This window comes from Colias eurytheme, chromosome 7, assembly GCF_061535395.1.
Source record: "Colias eurytheme isolate Ceu_HAF_F1 chromosome 7, ilColEury1 Martin Lab GWU primary, whole genome shotgun sequence".
Taxonomy (NCBI): domain Eukaryota; kingdom Metazoa; phylum Arthropoda; class Insecta; order Lepidoptera; family Pieridae; genus Colias; species Colias eurytheme.
This window is the reverse complement of record NC_142986.1, coordinates 7,098,651-7,115,970: the sequence shown is the minus strand read 5'-3', so window position 1 is coordinate 7,115,970 and position 17,320 is coordinate 7,098,651. Positions and strand designations below refer to the sequence as shown.

The 17,320-nt window shown below is 31.6% G+C and overlaps 1 protein-coding gene across 11 annotated transcripts in view; it reads right to left on the bottom strand.

The window, feature by feature from the left end:
* The window catches only part of LOC149907131 (protein sprint-like), a 171,735-nt gene that overhangs the window by 26,517 nt on the left and 127,898 nt on the right, over positions 1–17,320 (bottom strand). The gene's annotated exons all lie outside the window — the stretch shown is intronic.

Sequence of the window (17,320 nt, the reverse complement as noted above, 5' to 3'; positions counted from 1 at the left end):
ACCTTACACAGGCAATAGATTCCAGAACTTAACCATTTATTCAGTAATTCTGTAATCTCTATACACATGGGCGCTGCTGACCAGACTAAAGGGACATTAACTAAGATTTATTTCACAGTCCCACTCACTCCCGCACTCATTAAACTTCTGGTGCTTAATGTAAAAGTATTTTTACATTTCGCACCTGCTTTACACAAAAACTGCAACTGTAACTTTTTCATTATTCCGAGTGCATTGTATGTTGAAAAAATTACACAACAAAGAATGTATTTTAAAACTATTGCGAGAAGTTTAAAATGTTCATCTTAAATTCCATATCATTGAACAGTTCATATTTCTCCAATATATTGAATGTGAGTTTACACAATAACAATATTTTGAGAACCTTTTGAAATGAAAGCACCAACTAATTTGCATATTATGTAAACATTATAAATTAGGTATAATATAATGAACGCAATAACAGCCATATTTCAACTAATCTAGCAATAATTCGCAACTTTAAAACACATTGAATGTCACAATAATCGGCGTTCAATCAACTTCAAATTAATTATTCGTAGAACTGCTCAGTTAACAAAGAAAATAATATACCCAAAATGTTTACCTACAATTCTAACGAAATCTGTCTGGTCGGGTATCAAAAAGTAATAATGGCTCGACACGGAGGTGACACTCAATTTGTCTAAAGGACGGACGATAACGAGAATATCGTGTGGCCACCCGTTCATCGATCACGGGTTAACTTGATTTTAATTAAAATCTGCCGTGGACAATGTCCGCGTCTACTCATACAATGTCTGGCAACAGACCGGCGATATATTGAATCTGAACGAAGGATTAAATTGGATTTTTTCACGCTTAAAATAGAGTTGAATCTATGTACCTTCTATTATCTATCTATATATTTTGTTTGAAAAATTCTTGTTCACATAAATATGTCAGTAAACAAGATTCAAGTAATCGTTGCAGTTAATAGCTTCTCTCGCGTGCTTTATCTCATTCAAGGAACACTTCAAAGGTTTGGAATAAATGGATTATTTTAATACGTAAACAAGTTTATAGATGTTATATTAAAAACCTATAAAGTGTGTTTTGCGATACAGGAATAGTCGTCACTAACCTTAAAGATGCGAACTGAAGGGTCGATGTATCTCTTCTATCGACCCTATAGTTCGCAATCGAGCTTAAAAATCATGTTTCATTTCGTTGATGGGTGCTAAATTAATCAGAAAGGCAGTATAGGGCCTTTGACATGTTTCACAAATCACATGTGTCGCCGGTCGTTATGGCGGCGTGACGTCATCACAGCCTGATCCGTCATTAATTATTAAAACGTCATAACTCGGAGTCAGGACACAGGTGGACTAACGAACCCCATAATTAATTTTAAAGTGATACCGTAATTTGTAAAAGTTAGACGAAACCATACTTAAAGATGATACGTACCTATGTCCTTTATGCAATTTATGGGTTACATCAAACCGAGCGTGGTAATCCAACAGTATATTATATAAATAAATATTGCAAAATAAACATACATTCATATAAAAAATGCCAGAAAATATTAATGAAAATTTTGCGTTATCGTTATGTAGGTAGGTATAATATTATACATATTATCAGCAATACCTACCTCAATTTATTAATACTAACTCAAAAAGTACAGCTAAATCTCATTTTACAAACAAAAGAAGCAAAACACTCCGGCTGGCAGACGCCATTGTTTCCATTTCGAAAAATTCTCAGCAACAATTAAAAATAATTATCCACTTCCAGTGTAGCAATAAAGAGTGACTTGGACTCGATTTTTATTTACACTCGGGAGAAATGTTTATCTGCTGTATTGTCTCTTGGTACCAACTTGTTTCTTTCATAAGACAATTGCAAGAAAGAGGAATACACAATCTTGAAATGATAGCTTCATAATTTTAAAATGTAATTTAATAATTAATTGGTGTGTCTCATATCTATACTTATATTATAAAGCTGAAGAGTTTGTTTGTTTGATTGTTTGTTTGTTTGTTTGTTTGTTTGAACGCGCTAATCTCGGGAACTACTGGTCCGATTTGAAAAATTCTTTCGGTGTTAGATAGCTCATTTATCGTAGAAGGCTATAGGCTATATACCATGACGCTACGACCAACAGGAGAGGAGCCACGGGGGTGAAACCGCGCGGAGTGGCTAGTCTAACATAAATGTTGTCCAAAATAACATTTATGAATTGAATTCCTAATCAGCAATCAATCAATCAATTTTTGGGAAAGCTTTTAAAATGAATGGAAAACCATTCATTTTAAAAGCTTTCCCAAAAACCTAATTCTTATTAAAGACTTCATCGAAAGGCTTGAATACAAAATTAAAATGATGATAGTATCTTTTTAATTTTATTTCGAGAATTTATGAAAAGATTGCCAGGTCAGATGTTAATTAGGGCTGAGTTGACTATTTCCAACGTATTCATTAAAATATGCTTGACATAGTTTTAAAAATTTCCACCCTGTTTTCAATCTAGGTTATGAACGGGTTGTTTTTTAATTACTACTGGGAATTGAATGACTTTTAAATTGAACAGAGTTCACTGAAAAGAACAATTCATTCAGTGAATGCTTTATTTATCTGTATAATAATATGTTCATTTATAAATGCTTATATAAGTTTTATTTTTATTGACTTCTGTTTTTAATACTTAACAATTATAATAGTTGAATTAATTCACTATATTTCATATTTTACCTTCTTTCAAATGAGTAATATGTATTTACGATCAAATGCGTTTATATTCTAAACTATTACGAGTAATTGGTTATGGCAAAAACTATGATATATTAATCTATAATATTATATCTTTCCATGTATGTTGTTGTACTAAAATACCTGCTTATAAGACAATTTATGGCTCATTGATTTTTACTCCTACACTATAATCTGCCTAGCAAGGTAATACAACTTAATGATATATTATTGTATATAGGTCTATATATGTAAACGTTAATTAAATTATTGAGAGATCAATTGAGATTTAATTATATTGTTCGAAAATATATGATAATGCAATGCAATGTCGAATGAGTAGTAATTAATTATTATAGAGTCGAATCGAATTACATAAAATATATTCCTGAATAATCATACCTTTAACACCACCACCTTTAACTTAAGGTTTGTATTTAAGATTAGGTAATCAGATTTGAAAATTCCTGCTCAAATTATTTGAGCAGTTTTCTTATGTTCATAAAAAAATATCGTATTGTTTAAATCCAATTTAAAAAGAAATCAACCAACTTTAGTTCATTATTTAAATTTCTTGGTAATAGATTTAATTGTGGGTGTTTCTTTGTAAAAACTAGTTTAATTTTAACGCGCGATTTGAGTCCTTGATTTGCCTTGTTTGGTATACAATGAAATCATGTAGTCTAAATCTTGGGCGTTAAATTTGTTATTTAAATAAAAAGCGGTTAAAGGAGATGTGTGATATAGAATTCTTTAAAATGTGCATAAATTGCAATAATAAATTATATATACTGAACTTATAAGACACGTATTTTATAAATTAATTTATCTTGTACAAAGTGTAATTTTAGTTAATGATAAAACTGTTTTTAATTTTCACGTGCACATTATTGAAACTGTTAACACGTTAAAAATATTCTTATAAATTATAATATGTACATAGCTATTATAATTTATAACATGATTAGTAGGTATACTTGCTGAGCCCACACTTTGTGTCATTGACGGTCACTCGAGCCGTGAACTGATTACGGCCACTTGTAACTCTGGCAATGAACGATACAAAGGCGTATCTACTTTATTATATATAATTTGATCCACACTTGGTTACAATCAAGTGTCGTTTGTGGTGCTTTTATTTTTATCCAGACGTTAGTTTATTGGGGAAATAAACACAGAGTAATAAGACATCGTAGCCTTTCTTTTGCTGCGTTTTCAATTTGTATCTATGTAATATTGCAGCTTGTTAGCTGACAATATCACATAAACAAAATCAGCTAAAACTAACGGAAACTTGGATTTTGAAAATATAATATGGTAAACATATCGTGTGTCTGTTAATACCTAACTAGAAAAACATAACTGTATGTGTTTAACTGGAAATTCAAAAGTAATAAACCTTAGCTAGTTTTTTAAACGAGTGAAAGACACATTTTTGATTGTATAATGCATATTAATTTGTTTAATGAATTTAGTATTTTGAAATGTCACTTGAGATGTTATTATTATTTTATAATCGAAGTTGTTACATAATTCAATGTGATCAATGCAACTTTCGCATTGATCTGTAGACTGTATTATGAAAGTCTTCATACGAGTGACGTTCAACGTACCGTAGTCCGTAATACTATGGTAATATTATCATACATCAATGCACTTTAAACAGATTTCTCCAGGCTTATATAACGTACGTACAGGACTAGTTAATACGATTATAAGTGTAGTCTAGTACGGTGACGTTGTTCTACGGGCGTTTTAGCTTCGACTAAATGCCACACGAAATTAAATTATGTAGCGACGGTATATTTTAGCTGGAAGCTGCGTCGCTTAATTTTAACGTGTAATATTGATACTCTCGCATATAAAAATATGTTTATTTTTAAATATTCACAATGCAATTCGTGGTGTCGGAGAAATATACGGGATTAAATTGTTTGAGTTGGGATTGCAACATATTTTGCAGGATATGTGAACATTGTGTGTTGTTAAAAGGTGGGTTATTTCATAAAAGAAAATAAGATTTCAGACATTTTTATGCTGTGAATAAATCGAGGAATTTTATTCTGATGGCATAATTGATAATAAGTAAGCTAGAGTGATGCCGTAATACAAAGACAACGCGAACGTCACAAACTTACACAAAAAAGCTCATGCAATATCATATATTCTCTCACAAGCATGTACATTGTACAATGTGGCAAGTTCATATGAAAGTCAATGTTTCAACTATAAATATTATCTCTAGCCAAGTTCAGACAGGAATTGCTTCACTGACTTAAGCCTTAGCTCCACTAAGCCGGCTTCTTACAGCGGTGGCTATAATAAGCCAACCTCTTATCCGGAACTCCAAGCAAATTGCATTAAAAAACCAAGGAATCGTAAAACTACAATGCTGTTATAGTTTTAAGTATTCTGTCTGAGGGTTTAATGAAACATAATTAAGGAATTTATTTTTATTTGAATCTGGTAAAATATTACTACCTAAGTATTAACTACTCTTAGGTATTGTTCAAAATATAAATAATATTCATTTATGTTTTGAACGACATATGTAATTATTTTTACAGTTTGTTATATTTACTGCTGCTTTTACAAACAACGATTAAAAAAGAGACAAAACATCCTAATTTAATTTTTTACTCTACCTAACCATTTTCTCGTGTTTAGTAAGTACTCCTTTAGAAAATGTTTTTGGTTGTAACTTGCAAATCGCATCCCATAATATTTTTTCTAAGTGTTCGAAACTAACGTAATGAAATAAGCTCATACTCATTACTACTCACAATGCTCTTAATGTGTAGCAAATGTATCACAATAACGTTTACAAGGAGCGTGTAATCGTAAAGTTTTACACCAAATTAAACGATCACCAAATTAAATATCAAGCAGTAACTGTCCTCATTTTCTTTTCTTATCGCCATTTCGAAATAAAACTACTCGAACGTTCGCTTTACTGGTTTTACATTACCTTTGCGTTGTCATGTTAACCTTTCGAGATTTAACTTATTATCTCAGAGTAGCCTGGATTTTATGCCTTACACAACCACTTGAGATTGAATATCTTTAAGCATAAACTAGATATGTACAATGTTAATTAGGTACCTTTAAAATGCAATATTTAAAAAGATGCAAGTCTGATTAAGTATGACAATTTATTTCGACGAGATGTTATTGATACCTCGAAAATAAATGGCGGTAATATTTCAAAAATAACGACATTGTGGTACGAATTGAGCTTTGTCTTTTTAATCGATCATTAAACTTACACCCACGGACCGTTATCAATGCACATTCGTCGTTGAACGAGTTTCTATCTGTTTGTGCAGAATAATTTTCGCTTTCTACAGGAAACGCTTATATTTACAATGACAGGTTTCATATCAACACCGCAAATATAAATTACAAGTTAGCTGAGAGTGTTTTCTAATGAGTAATGATATACATACTCAGGAAAAATATTATATTATTACAGAAACCGTTTTGTATGAAACAATTTACGGTTTCAGCCAAAATTAAATTAAATAACATTTGAAACATAAAAGTACCTTTGTGTCTGTGGAAAAAGAACTAAGTATACAAAAATCTTTTCATAAATTGTCACACATTTATTTTCATAAAATTTAGACTTGACTCATTAGGGTAGTTATCTCGAAAAATTAATTACATATTTTAAATTATACACTACACTACACTAGTAGCAATATTATTTTATTGAAATAATAAACATTATTTTTATAGTATCATAAAATGAAGCCGCACCTTACAATGTCAAATATACTTTGTAAGAGTTTATATTTAAGTTAAACCACATAAACCAGCCAATGATAGCTTCAGCAAACATCGTAAAGTAAATCTAGACTGCCAATCGACTATCCAATACATCGATAAACTTATTTAACTCGAGAGATTGCCTCTCTAAGGCAAACGGTTGTCGACTTAACGATATTTCGAGCCCTTGCTTCTAGTGATTTGTAAAGATACTATAACTTCCTTGGCTTCAAACAAAACACTTATTATTTATGTACGTCGTAGTAAATTCATTTATAATTTAAATGTTGAGATTGAAAATGTCTCAAAAGCGTTGAGTGCCTTCATTCTATTTGTTTTACAAACTTTAGTAGACAATTAGTCAATTCATAAATTAAAATTAATGTCTTAAAATGTACGTAACATAGAAAATTTCTCACAGAAATCTCTTGAAATGCCTTGTAAAAATTAGTTTATGCCAAATATTATGACAAAAATTACCTTTCTTTGTGAAAATTTTACACTTATTTAAATTAAGCGTAAGATTACAAACGCAAATTGATTTTTTAAACCTGATACAGCGAATAATTATGCAAAGTTGAGACTTGGTAGCTCCTTAATCCCAGGCTTAGGGCTGAGGGTCGATCAAAGAGAGGCAAACAAGAGGACAGGAGCGGCGTGACGCGTGATTTGAGGTTCGCCTGAGGCGCCAGGTTGTAAAGGGCGCCGTATCTTAATACGACCGTATCTGCGACAAAGCTACTTCTATTGTAAGACTTCAACAATCTTTATAGTTATATGCTAAACAGATGTTATGGGATGAATAACGTAAATATACCATTATTTCGTAGTTCTTTAGATTTTTATACAGGTAATAATTATGAAATCGTTTTTATATTTAAAGCAGTTATAGTTAACCATTAATACAAGATTTCTTAATAAAAGTAAGAAAACACTTGAATTTTATTCACTTCTTTAAGTACTAATGCAAAATTAAATTTTAAAGCTGGAATGTAGGGCGCCGACTGTTCTAAAGCCGGCACTGATGAGAACATCCCTTTGGTTAATATATAATGAAGCTCCATTTTGTACCTCTATTTACATTAATTTAGCAGATGTGTAAACGTTTTCGGTAAGGGAATAGTAATTTGCGAGAAATTTTCTTTAAATGTTAATATTCTCCTTTGTGATAATATTGTAAAGTAAAGGATAATATTACAAATTAAATTGTTTTAGCAATTGTTAGTTGGCTATTTGTATTTTTTCTATCATTTAAATCATTATATTTTACTCACAACACAGGGGATCCAGTGTGGGGTTCAATGCAACATATTATGTAACAATATTATGTAAAATTTTTTTGAAACAAATAAAGAAATTTTTATTTTTTATTTTATTATTTTTATTTTACTTGAAAGATAACATTATTATTTGTATTGGCGCAAGAGTTTTACCGGAAACTACAACTTTACCGATAAATACAATATATGAATTCGGATGTAATTTAGTTTATCAGTATAACAACTTTACTAGTTCTTACGGAACGTGACTGTTACATATCAGTGACCGGAAAAGAAAATTAGGTTGTATTATATTGATGTAACTTAGAGAAATATTGGTAATAAACGTGGATACAAATATATCTTAATATGCCGTACGCAGCAGCTTTAATAATATATTGGATTAGATTCGATTAATTTCGGGATTAAACGGATAAAATATACGAAGAAACTATTTATGAGTCGTGAAACACATTAATTAACAAAAATGCAATAACGACAATATGATACAATCTTATCGATACTCGATACATTAATTTATGATTAATTTATATTAGAGTTGAACAATAAGTAACAAATACTATAAACAGTAAGAAGAATAGCGCAAATTCAGATAGAAAGCTAAAAAAGAAATCAATGCAAATACAATTTATATGAAAACTCACGACGAATTTATGTCCCTGTTACGATTTGATGAAGGTCGATCTCACTGTCAAATATTAAGCTTTTGGTTTTAGGAAGGACCAACCAGGTGTTTCAAGCATGAAAATACCTATTTAGAATAAACGAGTGTCAAATTAATCTCTAACAATTTAATTTTTCATAATTTTGTACATCCGGACATAATCAAGTCATAATCATAAACTCTTTGAAAAACTAAATCTTATAATAAATAAATAAATAATAAAATAAAAAACACTTTATTGTACAATGCACAGATATACAATACAGTACTTATAATGTAATTAATAACTTCATTTTTGTTTGTTTTTTGTCATCATAATTATAGTGAAGTTTGACGATCAATTATTGTACCTAAGTCGTAATTATTCCTAAAACTAGGTCCTTACAGCAGTCATAGGTAATTAGATTCGTTTAATTCAGGGTCAATTAAGGTAACTTGTAATTACTGTTAAAACAAGTACAGTGTTATTACAAAAAAGATGTTAAACAATGTCTAAACACGTGTTTAGTTAAACAGCATTTAGAGCTTTAAACTCTGTCTAAAGATGTGTCTAACTTTCTCTATTACAAAACAGTGTTTATCTTTTGATTAGCTAAAACAGCGTTAGGCAGCCAAATGTTATTTTAAAATAGCAACACTACATAACTTTCGTTCAAATGTCTACAGTTCATTCCATAACGTTCCTTTTTAAGTAAATCAGTTACGTGATCCTATGCAGAAAATTATGTTTAGATCGTTTAAATAGTCTTATTATATATTTGGTTGCTTGTATTCTGCGAATATTTGTACTATTTTAATGAATACGCTGTTATACACAGCTGTTATAAATAAGTTTTGGAACAATGAAAATAATCTAACAAACAACAGTTCGAAGAAATGAAACGCGCTTGTCAGTTTGTCATTGTCAGTTGTCCCAATTTAGTGTTGCGATTAATTGTATCTCAATCATTGAGATAATATTACTACGTATGGAGGAGACACCACGAACAAAATCTGTGCGCCATTTTTTTGCTCTAACTAAGTTTTAAAAATTATTATCTAGTTAGGTCCTTACCGATGAAAGTTATTCCTTTGCACTTTTCCGTATTATTTGTGCAATATCGTAACACACACGAAGTCATATTTGATGCGTTTCACTTTAAAACCATTAAAAAAAACCGCTCAACATACGCCATATGGCGTATGTTGAGCGGAACATAAGTGATGTAGGCGGTGTCATCTCCATATAATATTATCTCAATGATCTCTATTTGTATTTTCGTGACGATCGTTTAAGTATTTGATACAAATATGAATGCAGAGAACGAACTAGAAAACAAAAATTATCCATGTAATCTAAATCTTCTCTATCAATATCATCAATAAAATCAATGAAGCCTAGATCCATTGCTATTGATGTTTTTAATTTGTTTTAATGTTTTTAGTTTTGTTACAAAATTTTTATAGCTCACACTCACACAGATTTAATTATTTAGCTGTAACTTTGAGGTTAAATAGGACTTTAGACAAGCGTTGACTCGTGTCTAAATTTAAACAGTGTTTAAAGTTTAAACAGTGTCTAACACTAATCAGGGGTTAAACACGGTTTTGTAATAGACAATTTTTTAAACACGTGTTCAACATGCGCTTAACTTTTTTGTAATAACAGTGGTAGTTTTTAACCACTAGAATCTATTCATACATTAGAACCAAGTACCACAGGCTTTTCCGCGTAATTAAACAGAGCAAAAGATCACAGTGGACGCGAGGCGGCTTGATTGTAGCAATTTGTCGCTCGGTCTGCAGACGCCGCACCCGAAATGGCCAGGGAACGAGCGGCGGGAATATAATTGGACCTTTTGTTTTCGATAGTTTTGGTATGAACATGAAAATAGAGGAAACATAGAATATGGAAAAAATTGAAGTTTTTTTTATAACATTAAAATTGAAATACTACAAGGGGCTTTTTGTGAATAATTGTTGTTTTCTATTAGGTAATGTTAAAGTAGACATGTGGGTTAGCAAGCAAGTTAGGGTAAGTACCTATACAAAATTACAAATATTGCTTCTAATTTTTACCTATAAAAATTTATTAACATTATACGATACGATTGTTTAAGCTTACCTAAAAGTATAATAATCGAATACAACATGAGTTAAATTTGAATGTACCAAAACTATTTCTCGTCGCTCATAGCCTTGTATATTGACTATTGTCTCCAAAACTAATGTAATCGAAGCCAACCGCGCGTTGTTTGCGATCTCATTTACACGTATCCCTGTCGGTTCCCACGTAGTTACCTATATGTAGAGATATTTCAACTGGTAACAAATAGAATAGTATAGTTATAGTTCTTTCTATGAAATGAATTTTTAGCAATTACTTATGCATGGTATAGTTGGCATCGATACAAAATTGTATTTGGTGTTATTTAACTAGGATAAATAATTAATGAGAAACTATATAATGTATAGAATTAGTAGAAGGAATGAACAATATACAGTTAACAAGAAAAAAAAAAGAAGAAAATATTTTCTGTTGTCATCTACGATTTAACATCTGTCATTAAATATGAGAATTTTAAATATTTTATGATAACTTAAATGTTAGAGCTCTTTCTCAGAACTTACGTTTCTCGTCAATTAAAAAATGAATGTAAAGGGCTCGGCTATTATCCCCCTACATTTGTTGGTTTAATGACGATAATTGGAGCACCGAATGGTGCCCACATTTCTAACGTTCTTCAACATTTTCTCAAATAAAAACATATTACGCTATTAAGATAAGAGCTAGCAAATGTATTCAATGTCATGTCATGAAAAGAAATTCTATTTTATAGATATCCATCATATTCATTTTGTGAATTTAAGATAACCTTATAATATAAAATGTTTCATATTTTTTCAATGCTGAATGCTGGAAACAATTATTTACCTGATTTTAAATCAGATCAGAATACTTAATTATACCTAGTAAAGGTTCTAAAATTAAAATCTAAAACCAGAAGTAAGTACTGTTTAAGTAATTAATGGTTGTCGCCATTTTATTCAACTCCTGAATAATTCAAGAAGTTCTATAGATAGAATGCGGTATTTAAAGTATTTAAAATATGCAAGAACACGATAAAATTTATTCTCTAGATTCCCGTTTCAGCTTTCAAACATTAAAATCCATTGAAATCTCTCAAAGTTTCGGCTGGAATAGTTCCGCCGATACCGAGTTTTCGGAATAACTGAAAACATAATTTATGCAAATGTGAACCTTATCTTAGTCGAATAAGACATTTGGTGGCTCAACCAGTGAAGACGTACCATCGAGTTATCATACTTTAAACTTTACTGGCTTTGAATAAAGATCATTATTAAGTGTAAAGTAAAGTTGCTCTGAGAGAATACCATAGAATCAGTTGGGGACAATGCTCGAACCATTTACGAACCATTTTATTGAGCTAGAAGTATTCAATGAACGCTATGAGCATTTCGGTTTCAAATAGAGATTGGATTTGGAGGGAAATTTTAATGATGTCTTACTTTAAAACGGATTTGTCACTCGAGTACTTAGATAACAAAAATATTAGATATGTAATTCGTCTAATAAAATAGCGATTTGAAGCCTTTAGGATATATTTTATTCATACTGTGTGTTCAATGCTGTGTCCCTATTTAATTACGATACAAAATAATGAATGTTTATTCTATTGCTAATTAGACATTAGACATTTATTGCTATTTAATTTAAACAAAGACTTGATCTAGATACTTCCCAGCTCCGTTTAATTTAGGTTTAGTCTCACACAAATTTAGCGACATTTGTTACGCATGTGTTAGTTAAATTGCAAAGTGGATTAGGTAGCGGTTTTGGCCCAATTTATGTCGACTGCGAATCGAAGATAAGAAGCAATTTAGACAATTACCGCTCGATTCAACGAGCCCAATGGAAACAACTGAATTGTATGTGGGACCGGGATGTTAAATCTTGTAATGTAAATATTTATAAGCCTTTCCTTTATTTAAATACAAACGAAGGTTTCTTACTTATTAGTAGTTGGTACATTTTGAAAAGGTTTAATAAATTAAGCTTATATAAAATGATATATGATGGAAATCGTTTTTTTACTCTATTTATTCTTAGACTATTAATACGAAGCTACCTTTAGTCGTTATTGTGCCTATAATTTCTACTTTTTCAAAATGGCTACATGTTACAGTCTTTTAGTAGTACGTTAACTTTGTAAGGTTAAATAAAACTGTAATGTTATGCAAACATATGAATACATTATATGTATTCACATTTCGTGAATATTCCAACAATCTTCACGGACTATGAACTTAATTAAAAGTAACACGGGTGTGAAGTAGAGACGATTAAACATGCTGCGTTTTGCTTTAATACATTTTCTCATAGAATTTCATTTGTAGAACGTATGCATTTTTTATGTGCCTAAGTTCTTATATTAAATTCACAGAAATAGATAATTGCAGATACATTATTTCCTAGAGTTATATATGGAAGGTATCATTTTATTAACTTTAGCAGCTATGTTTTAATATATTATAGTATATAGTTTTTGACTAATGCCTCGCCTTCAATAGCAATTATTTGTTTTAAGAACTTTATAAAAAGCCTCTAAATCTAAAAGGACCTAAGGTATCAATACGACTGCTGTTAACTCCAAAAGAGATATGAAACATCTAGCATAGACTACAGATAACATAAAAAAAAAAAACATAAAGACCAAGAATCCTCCTACTTTTTAGAAATCGTTTAAAAATAATGCAAAATCAAGCTTTCAAATACCCGCATACGTAGAGCGTATTATAAAATATGTAGTTAATTGCTAAGCTTTTACGCATTCTCTAAGTGATAATTTTAATTCAACACTCATTAAACCCTGTTAATTGTACCAGTTAAACTTGTTATCTGTAAAGCGTGTTTATACCGTTCTCTAAATGATATTGTACGATACTTATATTGGCAATCGTAATGACTCATTGTATCTCCCACGGACCGTCATATGAAATGACAAACGGTGATTAATGTATAGGTTAGATTAGTGCATAGATTAAACAGGTAAAGGATATGGTTATATGTGGCACTATTACGGTATAATGTAGGAAATAGTGCCCTTATTATAGCGTTATTCAATAACACGAATATTTTATGTAATTCTAACAGTTGTCAGTGATATTCTGCGTGATTTCAAATAGTTTAAAAAGACAACGTACCTATAAGTAACACTCAAAGCTCAAACAGAATATACCTATGTCTTCAAGAAAACGTCTTTTAGAAGCACATCTTTCGTCATATAACATAATAATAAATTTTAATACTGAAAGCGTTTACAATTCCGCAAGACTCTAAATACTACTAACAGCTTCATAGTATTCCACACAAAGTGTTAATGGTTAAATTGACTAGCCATACAAAATGTAAAGATCAAAAGTCTTCCCTTCCTGTATATAAATCAAACCGTTAACTGCTGTCAGTCGACGCAACATCTTCCATAAATCAGTATTAAAACAAAGGCTCAATATTTCTTCTTTGGCCTGAGCGTTGAGATTTTTAAATGATACGAAGTACTATTTACCGCTATATTTTGTATGAGAACCCTATTTTAATGTTTAAAATAGATTTGGTAATTAATATTGCTACGATTATGTAGAGTAGAGCAATCTAAGCTGATATACCTATACCTTCGTCCTACGTATAAAAGTTACTGTGAACATAATTTTATATCTATAAAATATGAATTAACTTATAATCAAAGCAATCAAACTAGGCCTTGGCCTTCAAAATAGCTACCACTTCTACTCGCAAACTTTGGTATAATTTGTTTACAAATAAACAAGCCCACATTATACCACTGCCCATAACAGCTATCAATTTCAAAGAAAAATTCAAATACCAATAAGATTGTTATCCCAGTTGTATCGACAATGGCCCGCATGTCGTAACTTAATCAGTGAAATTGTCCACGCTAATCCCCGCGTTATCTCTGTATTGTTCTGACCCACTTACAATTTCATGGGCCACGTGTTTTTGTGTACGATAGTCGATGCTGTTTTGTCAATACAGGCTTTTGCTGTAAGTAGCTTGCTCAACGCATTCATTATCTTAGGAGATATTTGTTCCATTATGAAACTCTTTTGATTAGTCCGTTTTCTTATGGGAAAAGGTATACATTTTTTAGTAAAGCAATGCCATTTGGTACGAATGTTGTACTCGTCCACCTGAGCCCAAATCGCCTGGTAGCCAGTGTCTACTCCCCGGCAGAAGGGAGGGAGGGGGGGTTATAGAACAGAGCGCCCGGCGCTCGGAAAAAAATTCTGGCGGATTCATTTGGCCCTTTGAGTCGAGTTTGGTGTCGTTATCAGGTAACTAGATGATGCTCGATTCATTCTCCATACCAGTTTTTTAGGGTTCCGTAGCAAAATATGTCACAATCTTTAAAATAATAAACTTTTGGCAGTGGCAAAATCCAAACAAACCAGTATATTTTTATATTTTTGTATCAAACTTGGTTTATAAAAAAATACTGTCTGAAAGGCCATTTCATGCAGATTATAAAAACATTAACATGTAACATATATCTTACCATTTTCAATGTGAAATAAATTATAGAAAGTACAGGAACGTTCGTCAGCGCAGCGTAGGGGACGGCTAATAGACCCGAAAAATAAGCAATAACATAAAACAAAAACCAGTCAAGTGCGAGTCTGACTCGCCCATCGAGTGTTTAGTACTTATTTGTCCTATACCATGTTATCTTGTCTGGTAGGACCTGGTTAACTGATACACACACACTTTCGTCTTTATAATATTAGTGTGATTTTTAATCATCTTTAAATTAAAAACGAAGTCAGGTAACATTGTTAAAAATAAAGATATATAATAATAGAACGTTTTTGTATTAATAATAATGACAACCACCTCCACAATTACATAATTCGGTACATTTGAGCTGGCGTATAAAACACTTCAATCTGGAATTGCAAGATTTCACGCACCGACATCTTATCAATTCAAAGCTTCTCTTTTCTTTGTATTTCAGATGGGCAAGGAACATTTTGATTATTTTAGGTCCCTAAATATATACAGCCTGTAAAACTGCCCTTAAGGTGTGTTGTTTAAGGGCAGCTTCTGTGGGAGGCAAATTTTCGATTTGCCTGTCCGTTTTTGTTAAAAATTTGTTTGCGACCCTCATTTACTGTCACAGCGGGGTACAATGTGAAAAACAAACATGTACTTATAATAATTATAAAAAAAATATAAGTTCTGGATAAGAGTATCCTTAAAATACCGTGACCGTCCTTACCTATCATGCATTGTAATCACAAACTTTTCAATTTCACTGTCTGCATATTTGCCACTGTAAAGTGCTTCAAATCCTCGTGTGACATTCGGATATGCCTTCCATACCTCAAATGCAGGTGTACCTATAGTTCTTTTAGACCTTCTACCTTGGAATACATGATATTCTGTACTAGCCATATCTGTCGACTGTTCTTAACATTATTTTGGCTACTACTACTATATCGTGTGTTCCAAAGCTAGAAGGTCTAAAAGAACTATAGGTACACCTGCATTTAAGGTATAGAAGGCATATCCGAATGTCATACGAGGATTTGAAGCACTTTACAGTGGCAAATATGCAGACAGTGAAATTGAAAAGTTTGTGATTACAATGCATGATAGGTAAGGACGGTCACGATATTTTAAGGATACTCTTATCCAGAACTTATATTTTTTTTTATAATTATTATAAGTACATGTTTGTTTTTTACATCGTACCCCGCTGTGACAGTAAATGAGGGTCGCAAACAAATTTTTAACAAAAACGGACAGGCAAATCAAAATTTTGCCTCCCACAGAACCTGCCCTTAAACAACACACCTTAAGGGCAGTTTTACAGGCTGTATATAATATTTAGGGACCTAAAAAAATGAAAATATTCCTTGCCCATCTGAAATACAAAGAAAAGAGAAGCTTTGAATTGATAAGATGTCGGTGCGTGAAATCTTGCAATTCCAGATTGAAGTGTTTTATACGCCAGCTCAAATGTACCGAATTATGTAATTGTGGAGGTGGTTGTCATTATTATTAATACAAAAACGTTCCATTATTATATATCTTTATTTTTATCAATGTTACCTGACTTCGTTTATAATTTAAAGATGATTAAAAATCACACTAATATTATAAAGACGAAAGTGTGTGTGTATCAGTTAACCAGGTCCTACCAGACAAGATAACATGGTATAGGACAAATAAGTACTAAACACTCGATGGGCGAGTCAGACTCGCACTTGACTGGTTTTTGTTTTATGTTATTGCTTATTTTTCGGGTCTATTAGCCGTCCCCTACGCTGCGCTGACGAACGTTCCTGTACTTTCTATAATTTATTTCACATTGAAAATGGTAAGATATATGTTACATGTTTATGTTTTTATAATCTGCATGAAATGGCCTTTCAGACAGTATTTTTTTATATACCAAGTTTGATACAAAAATATAAAAATATACTGGTTTGTTTGGATTTTGTTTGGGTTTATTATTTTAAAGATTGTGACATATTTTGCTACGGAACCCTAAAAACTGGTATGGGGAATGAATCGGGCATCATCTAGTTACCTGATAACGACACCAAACTCGACTCAAAGGGCCAAATGAATCCGCCAGAACTTTTTTTCCGAGCGCCGGGCGCTCTGTTCTATAACCCCCCCTCCCTCCCTTCTGCCGGGGAGTAGACACTGGCTACCAGGCGATTTGGGCTTAGGTGGACGAGTACAACATTCGTACCAAATGGCATTGCTTTACTCAAAAATGTATACCTTTCCATACAAGCATGCCCATAAGAAAACGGACTAGATAGTGAGAACTACGTTATAAGTTCT